The following is a 21,555-nucleotide window of genomic DNA, read 5'->3' on the forward strand; positions in this document are numbered from 1 at the left end:
AAGAACGGAGTGCCCCCATTCCATGCTCTCCCCATTGTTCCACTAAGGTCTCACACCCTCTCCTTTCCAGCACTGCCTAGAAAGCCTGAAGTCTGCTGTGGTTCGTCTTGTAACACAATACACAGGACCTGGGGGCCCTAGCAAGGGAAAGGCCCTGCCTTTAGACTGAGATAGGGAGAAGATCTGTGGGTATCAGCTGCAATGGGGAACTGAGTACCTCTGGGAGACAGATGTGCTTCCTGCTGGGCTGCAGGGGGCCTGGGTATTCCTGGAATGCAAACCCAGAAAAGAGCTGGGTCTAAGAGAGAAGGGGCTGGGAAAGATGGGCTTCCTTCCCTGGAAGGGAGGCTGAATGTCAGTGAGATTCAGACGACCTGCTGGGGGTGGGGTAGGGATGTAGCTGATTATTATATATCATCCTCAGATCTTACTTGGTGGCAACCTGGATGGGCAGATGGGGATGGGAAATTCTGCAAGTTTATTTGCTCGTGGTCTGAGGGCATTTTTCTTGCTTAAAGAGGCAGCTCTGGGATAGGGCAGTGGCCCCCACACAGTGTAATGCCAAGGTTTTGGCCAGTTCTGCTTGAAATTTAACCAAAAAAGAGAGAACAATGTAGGATATTTTAGGGTAAGATTGCCAACTGTCCTTTCTTAGAAGGCTGTCTTTATTCTACCATTATATCCTTGTCACATTTTCTGCGTTAAAATGCCCTTTTATGAAATCATACTGCTGGGAGAGGGTATTTTTTATGTCCTTGGCTAAATAAAAAGTTGACATAGGGTCCTGTGTTTGTTCCCAAAAGTCATTTTTGAAATGTTATTGGTCTGTGTATTCCAAAAGTCTGGGATCCCCTGCTATAACTGATAGAGCATGAAACTGGAAAACAAGAGCTCTAGAATGAAATATGTCTGTCATTTACTGCCTGTGTATGCCTCAATCTTCCTCGTGTGTAAGATGGGTTTAATGATATGTATCTCCTAAGTTATCATAAAGACTACATGAGAAAACGAATGTGGTGAGCATGGCTTCTCATGTGTGGTCGGTTCTCCATAAACCCTGAACAATGGAATATTGAATGAAACCACTGTTAGCCAACAGAGGGGGAGACACTTGGCCTTTGGAATCTGATTTGAGGTCATGCTCATCTTAATTGTTGTTGGGATGAAAGGGTTGTCTTGCTATACAGGATTGCTGTTTTTGAATTCTCCATCCTCTATATGCCCTGGCCAGGTGTCCAGAAGACAGACTTTCTTCTCTCTGGGATGGGCATTTGCCTACGTATGATCAGAGGGAACTGACTCAGAGGTCACACCCTTGACCCTGTGCTCGAGACCCCCACCAGACACAGGTGCAACTTCATCTTTCTGTTTAGCATAGATATCATCCTCCCAGTGCACCTGCTCTGCTCTGAGGCAGGTCTGCTCTGTGGGCTGGATCAGGGATATATCAACTTCCTGCTGGGAGTCCTGACCTGGGGACTAGGCCCCCGAGAATTCACTACATTCCCTCGGGTTTCCTGTCTTGAGGCTTCCTGATGAAGAAACTGGAAGGGGGACGGGGCACACAGGGAGCTGGCCCAGTTGGATGTAGATGTATGAAAAGAACAAGTCAACCACCCAGTCTCGGCCTCCGTCCCTGAGCACAGCCACACATGGATGGAGGCCGAGAAGGCAGAACATGGGCAGTTCCCAGTCTGGTCGAAGCAGCAAAAGGCTATCTCAGAGGTTTGTAATCAAGGGTCAGAGTAAGTGGTTCAGAAGCTCAGAGCAATTGTCCTCCTGAGTATGTATGGTCAAGGTGGGCTTCCTGGAGGAGGTGGAAAGTGGACTGGGTTTTCTAGTAGGGTTTTCTACTGTTGTGTGTGTGTGTGTGTGTGTGTGTGTGTGTGTGTGTGTGTGTGTGTTACGGGGGAAACCGTGAGTGGAACAGCCTGGTAGGGGTGAGGCCTGCTGCATTCTCTCAGTGGGGTAAGTGAGGCATCGCCAGAGGGCAGGGCTAGGGTAAAGGTCCACCTTAAGGGACCACTAAGCTGTTGCCCTAAGCCGGCCCTAGGAGAAAGTCTGCTGTCCCCATAGAAGGAGGGTATTGGGTCCTTCTGATCCCTTCCTTCCCAACATCCTCCCCTCCAGACTCTGGCTGCAAAAGTGCCCTGGGAGCCCACATGCCCACCCTTCCCCAGTGACATTAGGGCACTAGTGAAAGAAAGCCCCCCAGGTTCAATTTCCTATTGGGCTTACTGCCTGCTTTCTTCTCAGCTCTGCCTGGTTTCTTTCGGATCTGCGAGTGTGAACTATTATATTGTTCTATTCTCCACCCCCTGCCTCTGTGCAGGACCCCACCTGGGAGTGCCCGGAGCCCAACAGAGCCCAAAGGGCTTTCATCTCCAGGCCAGCCCTGGCTCCACTGCCCTTGATCTCTCCAGTCTCCCCATCCTGCACGCCCAGCTGTTCCCCCAGCGCTCTGCCAGGACCCTGGCCGGGACACCATGCCCCTCTCCTCCCAGGGAGGCAGAAGAAAGATGTGCTGACAGCTCAGCCAGTCCTGGACTGTGTCTCCGTGTCCTGCTGGGGCTCCAGGACATCTGGGCCACCTGGACTCGGAGCCAGGTTGGAGAGTGAGGCACTTGGGGTAGGAGGAGGCCCCCGAGGTGCTGGCTGAGCCGAGCTGCCAAGAAGTAAGGACCAGACTCTCCTCTGCCGCATGTCTGGAATTCAGCATCTATCAGGGCTGAAGTGAGTTTAGACAGGGGCCCCGGGGGGTGGTTTCAACAGCCTGGGCTGGAGGTGTTAGGGAGGGAAGGAAGAGACAGGATGGCCTGGGAGAGGGGGAAGAGGGAAGAGGCTTGGCAAATGGGGCAAGATGGAGGGTGGAAGGAGGGGGAGTGAGGAGACGTGGCAAGATGGGGCTCACTCGGGAACCCTGAGGTGGCCCAGGGAGTGGGCTCACAGCCCCCCATGAGCACTGGGCTCCTCCCCCCGCCGAGCCCTGCCCATGCTGTCCTCCCTGACACGCCCTCCATCCTCTTCCCCACCCCTCTACATTTTCTCCTTCCACCAGTTTCACATCACTCCTTTTATTTATTCAATCATTCACCCGTTTATTTATCTAGCTCACTGTGGAGTACCTTCTATATGATGCTATAAGGTCCAGCCCCTAAGTTCCAGGCACCTCAGGCTGTGGCTGGAATAACACAGGTACAGAAACTCCCATCTGGAAGGCAGGGATGAGGGTCCTGTGATGTGGACAAGTGGCTGGAGAGCAGAGGATGGAGGGGGAAGGGCATAGAGGAGGGGAGCAGGGGAGACGGTCATGTTTGAATTGGTCTCTGAAGAAGGCACATGTGGTTTGGAAGAGTGGAGGCAGAGGGGTGGGAGCGCCAGGCACTGGGGACCCCGTGCACTGGATGGTCTGGGAGACCACAGCCCTGGTGATCCAGAGCAGTGAACACAAGGACCCTTGGTGGCTTCGTTCTGGAGGCAAAGGGAAGTGACTGGAACCAACTCAAGACAAGCCAGGACTTTGGGCATGACCATCGGGTTGTGCCCTGGGAGCCCAGCCCTATTCTCAGCTCGGCAGTGAGGGAGTGAGAAAAGAAGAAGACGCAGTCCTTCCTCTTGGAGGCTCCCAGTGGGGTCACACGAAACCATTTAGTCATCCTTCCAGAGTCAGAAACCTGAACCCCTGACCCCAGGGGGCAGGGAGTGAGCCACAGCCAGGGCCGGGCGGCTGCTGGGGAGATCTGCTCTCCAGCTCCCTGCACAGCACATCTTTTGTATGAGCCCCATGGCCCAGCCTCCCTCCACAAGCCCTGCACATTAGGATAACCTGCTATTACATGAGGCTTCTGCTGGACACCTTCCAGGGAGACACAGTACCGCTGTGTAATGGAGGCTGAGCCCCACAGGCCACCCTGCAGGGTCCAGACCAGAGTCAAGAGTCAGGGAGAGGCTGTGACAGACTGACAGGGGCTGGGATAGGGGCTGGGACAGAGACTGTGACAGAGACTGACAGGGGCTGTGATAGGGGGTGGGACAGAGATTGTGACAGAGACTGTGGCAGAGAATGTCACAGGGCTGTGATAGGGGCTGTGACAGAGACTCTGACAGAGACTGACAGGGGCTGTGATAGGGGCTGGGACAGAGACTGTGACAGAGACTGTGGCAGAGAATGTCACGGGGCTGTGATAGGGGCTGTGACAGAGTCTATGACAGACTGTGGCAGAGAATGTGACGGGTCTGTTATAGGGACTGTGACAGAGAATGTGACGGGCTGTGATAGGGGCTGTGACAGAGACTGTGACAGAGACTGTGACAGAGAATGTGACGGGGCTGTGATAGGGACTGTGACAGAGAATGTGACGGGCTGTGATAGGGGCTGTGACAGAGACTGTGACAGAGACTGTGACAGAGAATGGGACGGGGCTGTGATAGGGGCTGTGACAGGGGCTGTGACAGAGTCTGTGACAGAGACTGTGGCAGAGAATGTGACGCAGCTGTGATAGGGGCTGTGACAGAGACTGTGACAGAGACTGTGGCAGAGAATGTGACGAGGCTGTGATAGGGGCTGTGACAGAGACTGTGACAGAGAATGTGGCAGAGAATCTGATGGGGCTGTGATGGGACTATGACAGGGGCTCTGACAGAGATTGTGACAGGAACTGTGGCAGAGAATGTGATGGGGCTATGACCGGGGCTGTGACAGAGACTGTGGCAGAGAATGTGACAGGGCTGTGACAGGGCTGTTACAGGCACTGTGACAGGGACTGTGGCAGAGAATGTGATGGGGCTATGACAGGGGCTGTGACAGAGACTGTGGCAGAGAATGTGACAGGGCTGTGATGGGGCTGTGACAGAGACTGTGGCAGAGAATGTGACGGGACTGTGATAGGGGCTGTGACAGAGACTGTGGCAGAGAATGTGACAGAGACTGTGGCAGAGAATGTAACGCGGCTGTGATAGGGGCTGTGACAGAGACTGTGGCAGAGAATGTGACGGGGCTGTGATAGGGGCTGTGACAGAGACTGTGACAGAGAATGTGACAGAGACTGTGGCAGAGAATGTAACGCGGCTGTGATAGGGGCTGTGACAGAGACTGTGGCAGAGAATGTGATGGGGCTGTGATGGGGCTATGACAGGGGCTGTGACAGAGACTGTGGCAGAGAATCTGGCAGTGAATGTGACGGGACTGTGACAGAGACTGTGGCAGAGAATGTGACGGGGCTGTGATAGGGGCTGTGACAGAGACTGTTGCAGAGACTGTGGCAGAGAATCTGATGGGGCTGTGACAGGGGCTGTTACAGACACTGTGACAGGGACTGTGGCAGGGAATGTGATGGGGCTATGACAGGGGCTGTGACAGAGACTGTGACAGGGACTGTGGCAGAGAATGTGACGGGGCTGTGATAGGGGCTGTGACAGAGACTGTGACAGAGAATGTGACGCGGCTGTGATAGGGGCTGTGACAGAGACTGTGGCAGAGACTCTGACAGAGACTGTGGCAGAGAATGTGACGGGGCTGTGACAGAGACTGTGACGGGTCTGTGTTAGGGGCTGTGACCGAGACTGTGACAGAGACTGTGACAGAGAATGTGACACGGCTGTGATAGGGACTGTGACAGAGACTGTGGCAGAGAATGTGACAGGGCTGTGATAGGGGCTGTGACAGAGACTGTGACAGAGACTGTGACAGAGACTGTGGCAGAGAATGTCACGGGGCTGTGATAGGGGCTGTGACAGAGTCTATGACAGACTGTGGCAGAGAATGTGATGGGTCTGTTATAGGGACTGTGACAGAGAATGTGACGGGGCTGTGATAGGGGCTGTGACAGAGACTGTTACAGAGACTGTGGCAGAGAATGTGACGGGGCTGTGATAGGGACTGTGACAGAGAATGTGACGGGCTGTGATAGGGGCTGTGACAGAGACTGTGACAGAGAATGTGACAGAGAATGTGACGGGGCTGTGATAGGGGCTGTGACAGGGGCTGTGACAGAGTCTGTGACAGAGACTGTGGCAGAGAATGTGACGCAGCTGTGATAGGGGCTGTGACAGAGACTGTGACAGAGACTGTGGCAGAGAATGTGACGAGGCTGTGATAGGGGCTGTGACAGAGACTGTGACAGAGAATGTGGCAGAGAATCTGATGGGGCTGTGATGGGACTATGACAGGGGCTCTGACAGAGATTGTGACAGGAACTGTGGCAGAGAATGTGATGGGGCTATGACCGGGGCTGTGACAGAGACTGTGGCAGAGAATGTGACAGGTCTGTGACAGAGACTGTGGCAGAGAATCTGACGGGGCTGTGACAGGGCTGTTACAGGCACTGTGACAGGGACTGTGGCAGAGAATGTGATAGGGCTATGACAGGGGCTGTGACAGAGACTTTGGCAGAGAATGTGACAGGGCTGTGATGGGGCTGTGACAGAGACTGTGGCAGAGAATGTGACGGGACTGTGATAGGGGCTGTGACAGAGACTGTGACAGAGACTGTGGCAGAGAATATGATGGGGCTGTGATAGGGGCTGTGACAGAGACTGTGACAGAGAATGTGACAGAGACTGTGGCAGAGAATGTAATGCGGCTGTGATAGGGGCTGTGACAGAGACTGTGGCAGAGAATGTGATGGGGCTGTGATGGGGCTATGACAGGGGCTGTGACAGAGACTGTGGCAGAGAATCTGGCAGTGAATGTGACGGGACTGTGACAGAGACTGTGGCAGAGAATGTGACGGGGCTGTGATAGGGGCTGTGACAGAGACTGTTGCAGAGACTGTGGCAGAGAATCTGATGGGGCTGTGACAGGGGCTGTTACAGACACTGTGACAGGGACTGTGGCAGGGAATGTGATGGGGCTATGACAGGGGCTGTGACAGAGACTGTGACAGGGACTGTGGCAGAGAATGTGACGGGGCTGTGATAGGGGCTGTGACAGAGACTGTGACAGAGAATGTGACGCGGCTGTGATAGGGGCTGTGACAGAGACTGTGGCAGAGACTCTGACAGAGACTGTGGCAGAGAATGTGACGGGGCTGTGACAGAGACTGTGACGGGTCTGTGTTAGGGGCTGTGACCGAGACTGTGACAGAGACTGTGACAGAGAATGTGACACGGCTGTGATAGGGACTGTGACAGAGACTGTGGCAGAGAATGTGACGGGGCTGTGATAGGGGCTGTGACAGAGACTGTGACAGAGACTGTGGCAGAGAATGTGACAGGGCTGTGACAGAGACTGTGCCAGAGACTGTGGCAGAGAATGTGATGGGGCTGTGACAGGGCTGTTACAGACACTGTGACAGGGACTGTGGCAGAGAATGTGATGGGGCTATGACAGGGGCTGTGACAGAGACTGTGGCAGAGAATATGACGGGGCTGTGATGGGGCTGTGACAGAGACTGTGGCAGAGAATGTGACGGGGCTGTGATAGGGGCTGTGACAGAGACTGTGACAGGGACTGTGGCAGAGATTGTGACGGGGCTGTGATAGGGGCTGTGACAGAGACTGTGACAGAGAATGTGACGCAGCTGTGATGGGGCTGTGACAGAGACTGTGGCAGAGAATGTGACGGGACTGTGATGGGGCTGTGACAGAGACTGTGGCAGAGAATGTGACGGGGCTGTGATAGGGGCTGTGACAGAGACTGTGACAGGGACTGTGGCAGAGATTGTGACGGGGCTGTGATAGGGGCTGTGACAGAGACTGTGACAGAGAATGTGACGCAGCTGTGATAGGGGCTGTGACAGAGACTGTGGCAGAGAATGTGACGGGACTGTGATGGGGCTGTGACAGAGACTGTGGCAGAGAATGTGACGGGGCTGTGATAGGGGCTGTGACAGAGACTGTGACAGGGACTGTGGCAGAGATTGTGACGGGGCTGTGATAGGGGCTGTGACAGAGACTGTGACAGAGAATGTGACGCAGCTGTGATAGGGGCTGTGACAGAGACTGTGACAGAGACTGTGACAGGGACTGTGGCAGAGACTGTGATGGGGCTGTGATAGGGGCTGTGATAGAGACTGTGGCAGAGACTGTGATGGGGCCGTGATAGGGGCTGTGACAGAGACTGTGGCAGAGAATCTGGCAGTGAATGTGACAGGACTGTGACAGAGACTGTGGCAGAGAATGTGACGGGGCTGTGATAGGGGCTGTGACAGAGACTGTTGCAGAGACTGTGGCAGAGAATCTGATGGGGCTGTGACAGGGGCTGTGACAGAGACTGTGACAGGGACTGTGGCAGAGAATGTGACGGGGCTGTGATGGGGCTATGACAGAGCATGTGACAGAGACTGTGGCAGAGAATGTGACGGGGCTGTGATAGGGGCTGTGACAGAGACTGTGGCAGAGACTCTGACAGAAACTGTGGCAGAGAATATGACGGGGCTCTGATAGGGGCTGTGACAGAGACTGTGACAGAGACTGTGACAGAGAATGTGACGGGACTGTGATGGGGCTATGACAGGGGCTGTGACAGAGATTGTGACAGAAACTGTGGCAGAGAATGTGATGGGGCTATGACCGGGGCTGTGACAGAGACTGTGACAGAGACTGTGGCAGAGAATGTGATGGGGCTATGACCGGGGCTGTGACAGAGACTGTGACAGAGACTGTGGCAGAGAATGTGACAGGGCTGTGATAGGGGCTATGACAGAGAGTCTGACAGAGACTGTGACAGAGACTGTGGCATAGAGTATGACGGGGCTGTGATGGGGCTGTGACAGAGAGTCTGACAGAGACTGTGACAGAGACTGTGGCATAGAATGTGATGGGGCTGTGATAGGGGCTATGACAGAGACAGTGACAGAGACTTTGGCAGAGAATGTCATGGGGCTATGACAGGGGCTGTGACAGAGACTGTGACAGGGACTGTGGCAGAGAATGTGCTGGGGTGATGGGGGCTGTGACAGGGGCTGTGACAGAGACTGTGACAGGGGCTGTGGCAGAGACTGTGACAGAGACTTGTGCAGCGAATGTGACGGGACTGTGACGGGGCTGTGAAAGAGACTGTGACGGGGGCTGTGACGGGGATTATGGCAGATGCTGTGATAGAGACTGTGACAAAGGCTGTGACACTCACTGTGACAGGTGTTGTGACAGGGACTGGGTAGGGACTGAGAAGGAAATGTGACTAACTCTGGTACCACAACCAGAGTTGGGACAACAGTTCCTGGAGCCCAGGCCCACACTCCCACGGCCAACAGCGCAGTTGGCAGTGAGAGCAGCAACACTGCAAACACATAGGCCCAGCCAGTCCCAGCGTTTGTGGAAACGCCAACAGGCTGAAGCTGCCACAGGAAGAAAACAAGAGGTGAGTGAGGCCGGTTCCCCCCCCCAGCTCTGCTGTGCACTCCTGCCCGTCTGTCAGGGGCAAGTTTCTAGGCCTCAGTTTCCTCGATAATGCCTGCCTTGGGGAGAGATCAGATCGCAGAGGGAGATAGGGGCTAACATGGACTGACCGAGGGGCCCTGCGAGGCTCCAAGTTATTGCAAGGGGTCCCTGAATCTCCGCAGTCTCCCCAAGCACAGCCTGCCGACTAAGAAATGCGCCTTCCATGTATATGAGCAACCGTTTACCCCATGTGTGGGTGCTAGTGTGATGAGTAGAAACACACATTTGTTTTAAAGCATAATTGAATTCATAGTCGTGATAACTAACATTTAAGGAGAGCTAGCTCTGTGCCAGACACCATGCCAAGTACTTAGTATGGATTAGCTCATGTAATCCTTGCTAGAGGCCGGTCAGGTAAGTGGTATTATCCCCATTTCACAGATGATTAAATGGAGGCTAAAGGGGTTGACTAACTTGTCCAGACTCCCACGGTTAGAGGAAGAGCCGGGGTTTGCAGGCGATTGTGTCTGACCCAGACCCTCATCCACCACTAGCAATGTTCTCAATCACAACAGTTCCCATGTCAGGTGTGTTTTGAAGTTTCAAAGTCAAGTGGGTTTTTTTTAGTGAAAAAGAGGTCCCTGTACTCCAGTTGGCTGGGACTTACTGGGAAGACTTCCTTCAGTCCATGGGCATTTGGGGAACTCATCTCCTCTCTGCACCCCACCTCCCAAGGCACTAGGCATTGGGGATGAGCAGGACATCATTTTCTGCCTAAGGAGAGCACAGAAGAGCTGTAACGATTCCAAGGGCTATGGTTGTCATTGCAGCATTCAGTCAGGCTCTCCCTGACCAACGTGGGCCATAAACAGTTCTGGCCCAGGAGTCATTGTCGTCTCTTGCTCTGCTAACTCTGTAGGCTATTCTGATGGCCCCTTGTCTCACACCCTGCTTGAGTCATGTTCAGAAAGGAAATTCTCTGCCAGGCCCCTTGAGAGGACGGGCCCCTCAGCCTCTTCACAGAGACCCCCTCCTCTGCTGTCCTTGAGGGATGGCTCCTCATTCTCCCAGACCACCCCTGCCCCGTGGTCAGGAAGTGACGTGGTCACTCCCGACGGCTTCTCTCAGACCACTGGGACCTCTACCACCCATAAAACTCCTCCACCCACCTGCTCCTCTGAGGCTCCCACACCCGGCACCCTCATGGCTGTCACCCAGGGATCATTGCCACCTGGCTTCCTCCCCACCGAAGTCCTGGAGAGGACTGCGCTGGAAACTTGGCCCTGACTCTGGGTGTTCAGAGCCCTTCTTCTCAATTTCAGCTACCCACTCCATGGCCAACACCTAGCGCTACTCCACCTTCTACAATCTGAAATTCAGGCTCCCCAGTCCGACCTCAGCCTCGTCTCCTTCCACCCTCTCTGGGTCTCCCCTTTACCCCTGCTCTTGGAGGGTAGAGCAAGCTCTGTCCACCAAGCTCCTGCCTCAGCCCCTTCCTTCCCCAGCTTAGACTCCCAGATCCATCACCTCAACCTTCACCTCCAGTGTCCTCTGCTCCCTTGTTCCAGCCCCACGATCCTTTTTGTTTATCAACCTGGAAACTCCAGCCCTGGATCAATGCAACCACCAACCCTCTCTGAGGTTCATGGGCTATAGCAGCCCTGCTGAGGCAATCAGGGAAAAATCACAGAGCCACCCAGATTTGCTCCTCCTCAAGTTCATCATCTAGTGTGCCTCAGTGCTGCCTGCCCGGCAACCCCATTGTATTTTCCTGTCTGCCTTGTCTTCATCCTGTCCATCAGTTACCACTTCTCCCCAGTGTCCAACCTCTTCCTGCAGGATCCTTCCCATCCACATTTCAACCTGATCAAATCTTTTCCCTCCAAAAAAGGTCCTCCTTGAACCCCACTGTCCCTTTCTGTCCTTCCCATCACATCTAATCTTCTTAAAAGGGTGGGCTTCACATGCCTTCCTTTCTCAACTGCCACTCATTCTTTAGCGCACGGAAACCAGGCTTTGCTACCCATTGTGTCTTCAGCAAGACCAAATCCACATTGCATTCCTGTCCCTACGTGGCCCCTGAGCATCATGTGATGCTACTGACCACCTCCCCTCCCCCCATTCTCCTCCCTTGACTTCAAGAATACATACTCTTCTGATTTTCTTTCTATATCCCTGGCCAGTCCTCAGTTTCCCTTATGTGAGGAGGAAGGTTTCCTCTGCTGGCTCTTCACCTGTTGGCATTATTCCCGACTCTGTTGCGAGCCCTTTCTTTTCTCATGTGATCTCTCTCCGTGGACACTCTCACCAAGGCCCTTGGCTTCTCTTCCCATCCTTGCCTTCAGCCCAGACCGCTCCCCTGGACTCCAGACCTGTTTGATCAACGGCCTCTTGGATGTCTTACAAGCACCTCCCCCTCCACATGCTCTCCTCCAAAGACCCCCTGATCTTCCCACTCAGTGAATGATGCCAACATCCCTCTGGTGGCTAAAGCCAGAAACCTGGGCATCATTCCTGACATCTTCCACCCCCTCACCTCCCACATCCAATTAATTCAAAAGTCTTGCTCTTTCTCCTTCATAAATATCTCTCAAATATGTCTACTTCTTACCATGCCCACTGACACAACTCTAAATTATTTCTTGCCTAGGCTATGACAGCAGCCTCCTAACTGACCTACCTGCCTCGAGCCTTGTGTAGCTAGAATCCATTATCCATGATGTTACCAGAGTGGTTTTCCAAAATGTAAAACTGGCCATGTCTGCTGAAGACTCTTCAATGACTTCCACTGGACTTAGAATAGAACCCAAACTCTCTAACCTGGCAAGTAAGCTGCTTTTCAGCCTGGCTGATGTAATTCCCCAGCCTTCCCTCCCATCAGTACCCTCCTTACCCTGGCACTCTACACCCCTGTACTTTCATAGGCTTTCTGCTTATGGTGATGGGGACACTCTTGCGCTGGTGATTATGGACATGTCAGTTGTTGACAATTATGGTGATGACTTTAAAACACTGCCTACCACATTTCAAAGGCAGTCCTTGGAGGCAGACCCCATCCCACAGTGCTCCCTTACTCCTGTCTCCTGTTTGTTTATGTGTGCCCGCCTCAGAACCATCTCCCTTAGGGTTGTTTTAGGACTCTCTGGTCAGGCCCAGGCTATCGTCCTATGTTGATTCTTGGATATCAGCCTGAACCTACATCCAATGTCCATCTTTTTCTGGTCTTGAGTTGGGCCCAGCATGTTGGTGAAGGAGTAACAATGGCAACGAAGGTAGAGGAACAAGGGGATAAACGTAAAGATGCTGCTACCATCAGCACTTGGTGGGGAGACAGACAAGGTCGGCCACGGGACTGTAGAAAAGGGGCTCCAGTCAGTTGGTGCCCCAAGCCCTCTCTTTGCTGTGACTCTGTCTGGGATCAGCCGGTGGGGTGCTTTGTCCTTCTCAGAGGCTTCAATCTGTAGCACTGACCTGCCACCCACTGTCCATGTACGTCCAGGACTGACCCCCATCATGGGGCACTTACTTGGTTTGCCAGGCTGGGGATCTGATACTCCTTGTACGGACAACACCCCCCAACATTAGCATTTATTTGCATCTATAAATATGCATGGAGGCTATTTTCCTAAAATGGGGAAGGTGGTTGGGGGCTAGGAAGAAAAGAGATGAGCAGTCTGGAGGTTGATGAAAAGGCATCTGCCCCTGTGGCGGTCTGAGTGATAGTCCCCAAAGATAATCATGTCGTAATCCCTGGAACCCGTGAATGTTACCTATGTGACAAAAGACACTTGGCAGATGTGATCGTTTTGGATTGTCTGCGTAGGCCCTCAAGGCCATCATTAGTGTCCTTATAAGAGGGAGGCAGTGGGGGATCTGACACAGAACAAAAAGACAGCGTGACCCCTGAAGCGTGATGCTCTGCTGCTGGCTTTGAAGATGGAGAAAGGGGCCAAGGGCCAAGAAACACAGTGCAACACTAGAAGGTGGAAAAGGCAGGGATTCTCCCCTAGAGCCTCTGGAGGGAGTGCAGCCTGCCAGCATCTTGATTTCAGCCCAGTGAAACGGATTTCAGACTTCTGGCCACCAGAGCTGTGAGAGAATAAAAGTGTCATTGTTTTAAGCCAGCAGGTTTGTGGTCATTTGTTACAGCAGCAATAGGAAACTCATGCTGTCCTTTTTCCTCTTCCCTCTCTGTCCCCGCCCCCCCTTCCCCACCCCCTTTCCTCTTGAGTTGGATTAATCCCCTTGGTGTTAGCAGGGAGGCCGGATAGAGGGTGGTAGAGGAGGCATCCTCCTCACCTCTACCTGGGGCTCAGTGCCCTCTGGTTCCAGGGAATGGTGGCTTTGGGAACATTAGAAGGGAGGTGCCTACTCAGAGCAGTAGTCACACGCAGGTCACTGTTGGAATGGCTTTGCTGGCAGCCGGCACTGAACTAGGACAGGAGAGGAAGAATTCCGGAGAAGCCATATGGGCATTGTGGCTGACGGGGTGATGCCTCAGCATATGTGGGCTCCCTTTTTGGAACTCCCAGAAATACTTGTGGCAGGGGAGGAAGAGGGCAGAGGTCCTGTAGGTGCTGGAAGAGAAACAGCAGGAACTTTGGGTGATGGATGTTAATGGAACTTTATTTATAGTCCCAGACTGGGAGGGTTTGATAACATTTGTGCTCTGTCGCTCTTCCAGCTGACTACACCCTCCCTGCCTTTATACAAGGTGGCTGATTAAGCAGATAATGACTTACAAACCCTTTTCATCCCCTTTCCCCCTTTCCATTTAGTTTTCATCTTCTCTTTTTTTCTTAATTTATTTATTTTATTTATTTATTATTTTTGGCTGCATTGGGTCTTCGTTGCTGTGTGCAGGCTTCCTCTAGTTGCGGTGAGCGGGCTTCTCATTGTGGTGCCTCTCCCGCTGCGGAGCACGGGCTCCAGGTGCACGGGCTTCAGTAGTTGTGGCTCGTGGGCTTCAGCAGTTGTGGCGCACAGGCTTAGCCGCCCCACGGCATGTGGGATCTTCCCGGACCAGGGCTTGAACCTGTGTCCCCTGCATTGGCAGGTGGACTCCCAACCACTGCACCACCAGGGAAGCCCAGTTTTCATCTTTTCTTTATAGAGTTGAAGGAGCACTTTCTATGTTGGGGAGAATATTCCCTTTTCTATCATTTATTGCTACAAATATTTATTCCCCCTCACCTCATTTGTTATTTAACTTCTGTTATGGAGTGTTTGCCACACAGAAATTTTCAGTTTTATATGTTGAAGCATATCAGACTTTGCTTTTATGATCTCTGACCTAGATAACATACTTAAAGAGCTCTTTCCCACCTCAAGAAATATTCACTTACCTTTTCTTGTCCATAAATACATTTTCATATACATATATAAACCATCTTCCTCAGTAATTAGCAATGTCTCTTTTCTCATTTACTACGTTTCTATATACATTTCTGAATTCTATATCTGTTCCATGATTTCCTTTCCTTTTGCCATTCCAGTATCACTCCTTGCCCCACTCCCCTCAAATTACTGCAATGTACTATCTTTTTTCTTTTTCTGTTATCTTTTTTAAAAACAGATAAAGGAGTCTCTCTCCTCTACTGCTCATCCCTTTTAGCATTCTCTTAGCTATTTCTTTTACCAGATTAACTATAAAATTATTTGATCATGTTAAAAATCATGCTGGTACTTTGATTAGGATTGTGCTGAATTTACGAATTAATTTAGGGGGGATATATATCTTTATATCAGGGCAAGAGGAAGGTTTGTCTCTATTTAAATCTTATTTCGTGTCTGAGGAGAATCTTGCCACGGTTTCAGCCCTCATTTTTGTTTCTCTTTGTTCATTTCTGTCAAGTTGGGAGAGGCTCGTTTTGTAAACCTGCACTTACGCCGCCGTGATTCTCAGAAGTCTTTAGGTTTGCGCTGAATTGAGGGCTAAGGCAGGGATGATGAGCTAAAGCTGTGGGTGTGGCTGAACTTCGGAAGGAGAGTAAATGCTCAATGAGAGGAACAGAAGCTTGCAAAGCTCCAGCATTTATGGGGAAGGTGAATGCAGTGGATATGGATGAGAGCAAGCATAACAGAAAGGAGGAGTGAGAAACCAGTGGAGAGGTGTGTCAAGCAAGCCAGAGGAGGAGGAAAGTTCAAGAATGGCATGGTCAATAGAGGCCAGTGTTGCTGGTAGTTTATGGAGAATGGCTGTGATGGAGCCGTGGGCTGTGTTGGCTGTAGCTGGTTACCGGTAAGGTGACCATATCACTTCGTTTTCAAACGGCGACACTTGGAGAAGACTCTGGGACAACAGGGATAAAGCAGGATTATTCCTGGTAAACTGGGATACATGGTGACCCTGATTAGTGTTGACCCCTGAGAAAGTCTTGCTTTCTCAGTGGATGATGGCTGAGGTGCCCAGGTTGTGTGGGTTTGAAGAGTCAAGACAGTAACAGTAGATTCTCACTTCTTCTCTTTAGAAGTTTGGGTCATAACCTATATGGGAAAAGAATCTGAAAAAGAATGAATATATGTATACCTATAACTGAATCACTTTGCTGTATACCTGAGACTAACACAACACTGTAAATCAACGATACTCCAATAAAATAAAATAATAAAATAATTTGGCCAGAAAAGTAAGGAGAGCGTTGGGTCATAGCTGCAGGGAAATTAAGGTTGGAGAAGGGTTTATTTGCTTGTCGGTTTTGCAGTCTTGGGGAATTTGTCTGTTTGGGGAGGAAAAGAACTTAGTAAAGAGGGAGAGATTGAAGATGTATGATACAGACAGGATAAATAATAAAGAGAGGACATATAGGAGGGGAAGGAAGCAGTATCAACAGCCTATGCAAGACATGAGTTTAGCTTGGAAGAGAAGGAAGGATAGTTCTGTTATGAGAGGCAAATAAACGAATGCATGACAAACCGGCAAAAAGTTGAGGTGCAGAGAGGAAACTTGAGGAAACTCATTTAACTTCTCAAGAATGGTTGCTGAGAAGGAGGTGGGCAAATCCATAGAGGGAAAAAAGCCTCCAAAAGGAAAGGATTGGAAACACTTCACCCCTTCCCTTGGGGATCAACATGGTCAGACCCCCTCTGATATATCAGGATGGTTCTGAATGAGGTCCACTGGTGGCGGGAACTGACAGATTGTCCAAGCTCAGTGCCAGGCGCTAAGTTGGCAGGTTTCTGGCTGGTGTGTATATGGGGCTGGAAGCTCCTTCCATCCTAGGCACTTTGGAACATTGGGAGTCTTCCTCCATTGGAGAATTACCTTAGAAAACTCTTAGAAATCTGAACCAGTGAGAACATCACTGCGTTGGTGGACAAAGACTCTGAGACTATACAGGACCAGATTCTACAGGGACATGTTGTGGGTAGCAAGAGAAGACACAGCTCATTAGAGGCGCCAGCGCTCTTGTCACCTGGCCTTGGATGAACTGCCCTTTTGAGGAAGTCCTTGATGTGCTTGAGCAATTCAGTGTGGAGGACGAACTCAAGAGAGAGACACCGTATTTCTTGTTACTTCAGATGGTCTTAAGTGGTTAATTAAAAATACTTATGATGGGGAAAGGGCTCTGCACTTCCACTGCAGGGGGCACAGGTTCAATGCCTGGTCGGGGAACTAAGATCCTGCAAGCCCCATGGTGCAGCTAAAAGAAAAAAAATACTTATGAAATATTTATCTAATTTATACCCCAACTTGATAAAGCAGGTTCATGTAATAGAATGGTATACAGCCATTCAAAATGATATTGGAAAATAAAATTAATTTGATGAAATGAAAAAGTATTGGGGATGCATTAATTGAAAAACTAGTATAAACCCAACAATCTGATTTTTGAAAAGAGTATGTAATATGTCTATATAAGGACAGATATAATATTGTAGGAATATCTACCAGTTAGCGGTGGCTGTTTCTGGGTGGTGCAATGTGGAATCAAGGGTGATTTTTCTTTTTACTTACCTTTATTTTCTAAATTTTCTATGATGTGTTTGTATTGCTTTTTTTTTTTTGGTAAGCTGAATAACACTTGTTTTGTAAAAGGATTGCCAAGCAGCCATAGGACCCCAACCTGAGCCTGAGGGAGGAATCTGTTGAGGGGCTCGTGGTTGCGGTTGGGTGTACTCTCTCCAGCTGCCCTCAGCAGCTTCTCTTTCCAAAGGGGAAACAACCTGGCCACATTTAACAATGCACCCAGCCCAGTGCTGCTAGGTGTCGCCCATGGGACACGTCGGGAGGAGCTGCCCTCCATTCCCCATCTGGGACTCCACAGACAACCTGCCACCCTTGAGCCATCATCTTCAATGCGGATGACATAAATGAAAGTTTCCCCTCCTCTTCACCCTGCAGACAAACTATTCTGAGCCCATTTGTACCTAAGACCAAAGGGAGAGAGGAGGTTTTAGGAAGGCTGAAATATCCAAGGGATTCTTGGAAGGAATAGACTGCTGTTTGCTGTGGCTGTGACTCTGGTTACGTGAATGCTGTGTTTGCCACATTGTACGAAGCTATGGTTGTACCAACAGACTGTGGACAGAAGAGCGAGGACACTGTCAGATAGTTTCCATGGCTATGTGGGGGAAGGACACACTGCCAGACCAGAACCCAGCACTCAGAGGGAAGGCCCTTTTCGTTCTAGCCAGAGTCCTTGGTGAGTCCTACTTAGCCTTCAGCCTTGAGTTGGATGGTGAACACGCTCATTCTGCCTTAGGTTGTTGGTCCATTCTCCATGCATCAGTGAGTCTGACTCAGGAAAATCCTTCGGGCAGTTCCTGGGCTCAGAGGCTTTGCTCCGGGTCAGCCCCATTGGAGAGGAACCTAATGATGCTTCCTACCTACGTCTGGCTGGTATGTGTAGTTGATGGATATGAGTGGTTCTCCATTGGGCCATGTGGAAAGGTCTGGAGGTTACCTGGCCCTCTGCTCTTTCCAGACTTCTGAACTTTTAATCCCTGAATCAGATGTCACCACCTGCCCCATGGGGAAGCCTGTGAGGCAGCCAGACCTCTGCTCAGTGCCACAGGGCCATCTCTCCCAGGAAGAGCACCTTTGCTCAACAACAGAAGGAGTGAAATGGGCAGGTGATGAGGGAGGGCCCTCCCCTGACTCACCTCCATGCCCATGTGAAATTCTATGCCATCTTTGGTACCTACTAGCTCTCTCTGAGCTTCCCACAGAGACAGTGAAGGAAATACACGATCCATCCCTGACTCATGACAGGCATTCCATAAATATTTGTTGAATGAAATGAGAGTGGGAGTGAATTAATCAATTACCTAATTTTGTGGGCACAGAGGCCTTACATGGATGGTTGAGGAGATGGACTCTTTTTAGAATGGAGGGTAGATAAAAATACCTATGGTTCTTGGCCATGAGTAAAAAGAAAGGCTAACATGCCAAGGTTTATGACTGTGATTCAAAACTTTCATGTATTAATCATCTTTATGTATTAATCATGATACTTTACAAAATCTTTCTTTGGCACAAGAACCATAGATTTTCAAGTCCAATCAAGTCCAAGCCTCAGATAAGAAAACTGAGGTCCAGAAAGAGAAGGGAGTGTCCAAAGCCACCAGGCTGATGGAGTGAAAGCGTGATTCAGGTCTCTTGGCTCCCGCCCTGCGGGGCTCTTCCCACCCTCCATGCCTGTGTGATTGGGGTCTTCTGCTCTGGGCAGGGAGGGGAAAGGCAGCTTCTCTTATAAATAAATATTGGTTGGGCATGTACCAGATGCTGCATACCTACTGTGTGTCAAGCAAGTTGCTAGACGCTGGTGATATAATGGTAATTAGATAGTGCCATGACAAGAGAAGAGATGGGCAATCATGATGAGGAAGGTGCACCTGGCTAGGGAAGCACAGATTTGGGGTGATGGGTTGGGTGGGGGGAGCTTAGGGGGGGAGCAGACACCCTGTTAGACAGAGTCTCTTTAGGGGCATACCCCCAGCATTCCTGTGCTGCTCTGTCTCCTGCTTTTCTGAGAATGCCCGGCTCCAGGGGCCCAGACATCCAGATAAGAGTCACAGCTCAGAGTCTAAGGGGACAGATAAGCAGGGCAGTCTGCTCAGATAGAGGGGGCTCAGGCAGGGGTGTCAGGCTCCAGAGGGAGGCCCTGGGAAGGAAAGGACCCACTGTCCTGTTTGAGGGGATGTGGTGGGGGAGGTGTGGACCCCACAGCAGAGGCCTGAGCTCCAGGACGCTCTCAGCAGGTCCTCCCACCCCCAGGCAGTCAAACTGGGTTCTGCTCTTCAACCTCGAACCTGTCTTGTTTTTTTGTGTGGTTTTTTTGTTGCGGTACGCGGGCCTCTCACTGCTGTGGCCTCTCCCGTTGCGGAGCACAGGCTCCGGATGCGCCGGCTCAGCGGCCATGGCTCACGGGCCCAGCCACTGTGCGGCATGTGGGATCTTCCCGGACCGGGGCATGAACCCATGTACCCTGCATCAGCAGGTGGACTCTCAACCACTGCGCCACCAGGGAAGCCCGAATCCGTCTTGTTTTGAAGCCAAAGCTTCTCTAGGAGGTCCTAGATGTCTCCTCATCTCCCTTCTCTCCTTTTTCCCCTGCATCCTCCCATTGCTGCCTCTCCATCTCACTAACAACTCACCCCTCCTGCCTCATCAGCTCGCCCTGAGCCGTTCCTTCCACACTTCATTTGGATAGCTCCTGAAACTCAGTCTTTTCTGGGAAACGAAAGTTTGGAGGCAGAGGCAGAGATGGAGAAGAAGGAACATCCATGGTTCCTCCTTCTCCATCTCTAGGGCCCTTCCTAGCCCTAGCAGGAGGGCTAACCAAGACAGGAGCCTCTGTGTCAGTCAGGGGCCCTGCAGGACAGAGAAGACGTATTCACACTAGGTCATGGAGGACAGGCTAATAAAGAGTATTTATAGGGGACTTTCCTGGTGGTCCAGTGGTAAAGAATCCACCTTCCAATGCAGGGGAAGTGGGTTCTATCCCTGGTCAGGAAGCTAGGTTCCCACATGCCACGGGGCAGCTAAGCCCACACACCACAACTACTGAGCTCGTGCGCCTCAACTAGAGAGCCCGCGTGCCCTGGAGCCTGTGTGCCACAACTAGAGAAGAGAAAAAACCCGCACTCCACAACTAGAGAGAAGTCCGTGTGCCGCAAGGAAAGATCCTACATGCCTCGACGAAGATCCCACATGCCACAACTAAGACCCGACGCAGCTAAAAAATAATAAATAAAAAATAAAATAAAATAAAAATTTAAAAAGAGGATTTATAAAGGGACACCCACAAGGGACAGTGCAGCAGCCCACTGAGAAACAGCGGGAAGTGGCTTCCACCCTGGGCCTGAAGGCACAAATGGAAGGAGCAGTTACTGGAACCTGGAGTGAGGACCTCTCCAAAGAGGGCCACCTGACAGAAGCTGTGGCCTCTCATAGAGGGACAGAGCCCACCCACAGTGGCCTGGCAGGGAGGGTGCCACGGAACAAAGACCCCAACCTGCCCTCTGGTCTTCTGTGGTGTCTTCCAATGACCAAATCCAACCAGAGGCCAGAGGGCAAGGAAATCCACTGATGCAGTCCAAAAGGTCAGCTTCTCAGGCACTCCACAGTAGGGTGGAAAAGTGCAGAGAGTGGGTCTGGAGGGGCACACTGAAGCTATCCAGTTCGTCTGACTATGTGCGGGGCACCGTGCTAAGCTGTCATGTGGGGCATCTCATTTAATGCCCATGACAACCCTAGGAGGCATGCATTCTTATTATCCCCATTTTAGAGAGAAGGAATCTGAAGATCAAAGAAGTTAGGGAACTAACCCTGATCCTCAGCTAGTAAATGGTAGAGTACAGATTTGAACCAAGGCAGCCAGACTCCTGGATTATGGTTCTGTCTATGTCTTTGTTCAGAATCTGTTTGTCTAAACCAGTGCTGTCTGATAGAATTTTCTGCAGTGATGGGAATATTCTATATCCATACTACCCAGTACAGTAGCCACTAGCCATACATGGCTATTGAGCATGTGAGATGTGGCCTGTGTGACTGAGTGAGAACCTGAGTTTTAAATTTCATTTAACTTTAATTCATTTTAATTTAAATGACCACATGTGGCTACCCTGTTGGACCACACAGGTCTAGACCTTACTCTGTGGATCTTTGGCTGTTGGATTCTGGAGGGAAGAAATGCTGCCCATGTCACTCTGCTGCTCGCAAAACTTTGGGGAGAATGGATCGATTGTCAAAGTCATGGCACTGCAGGTTGGGGTAGACATGGACTGAGA

The sequence above is a fragment of the Tursiops truncatus genome, chromosome 2 (genome assembly GCF_011762595.2).
Source record: "Tursiops truncatus isolate mTurTru1 chromosome 2, mTurTru1.mat.Y, whole genome shotgun sequence".
Classification (NCBI taxonomy): Eukaryota; Metazoa; Chordata; class Mammalia; order Artiodactyla; family Delphinidae; genus Tursiops; species Tursiops truncatus.